We start from the raw sequence: 537 nt of genomic DNA, 5'->3' as shown, positions 1-537 counted from the left end.
TTTTTTAGATTTATTTATTTTTATGTATACAACATTCTGCCTCCATGTATGCTCACACGCTAGAAGAGGGCACCAGATCTCATTACAGACGGTTGTGAGCCACCATGTGGTTGCTAGGAATTGAACTCATGACCTGTGGAAGAGCAGTCAGTGCTCTTAACCACTGAGCCATCTCTCCAGCTCTCCCCCTATTCTTTAGAAGCAGGATCTTCTATTCAATCCAAAGCTCACCTTTTAGCTAGTCTGACTTGCAGAAGAGCTCTGGGGTTCCACGTCTCTATCCCCCAAATGCTAGGGCCACAGGCACTGGCGGCCATACGTGGCTTTTTTTTGACACATAGCCACCACTGCACGGCCCATGTGTGTTTTCTTGCACACATAGATGTGTAGCACTGGAATGCCTGGTGCCGGTGGAGAGACTGAGTTACAGGTGGGTGGGAAGCACCACATGAAAGATGTGATTTCCTGGTGGCAGCCTAGCTTAAACACATAACACAGAAGCTGGGCAGTGGTGGCACACACCTTTAATCCCAGCCT

The 537-nt window shown here is 48.4% G+C and overlaps 1 protein-coding gene across 1 annotated transcript in view; it reads right to left on the bottom strand.

Annotated features, from left to right (window-relative positions):
* The window catches only part of Fam227a (family with sequence similarity 227 member A), a 53,829-nt gene that overhangs the window by 44,598 nt on the left and 8,694 nt on the right, over positions 1-537 (bottom strand). The gene's annotated exons all lie outside the window — the stretch shown is intronic.

The sequence above is a fragment of the Microtus ochrogaster genome, chromosome 15 (assembly GCF_000317375.1).
Source record: "Microtus ochrogaster isolate Prairie Vole_2 chromosome 15, MicOch1.0, whole genome shotgun sequence".
Classification (NCBI taxonomy): domain Eukaryota; kingdom Metazoa; phylum Chordata; class Mammalia; order Rodentia; family Cricetidae; genus Microtus; species Microtus ochrogaster.
This window is presented reverse-complemented; position numbering and strand designations above follow the sequence as displayed.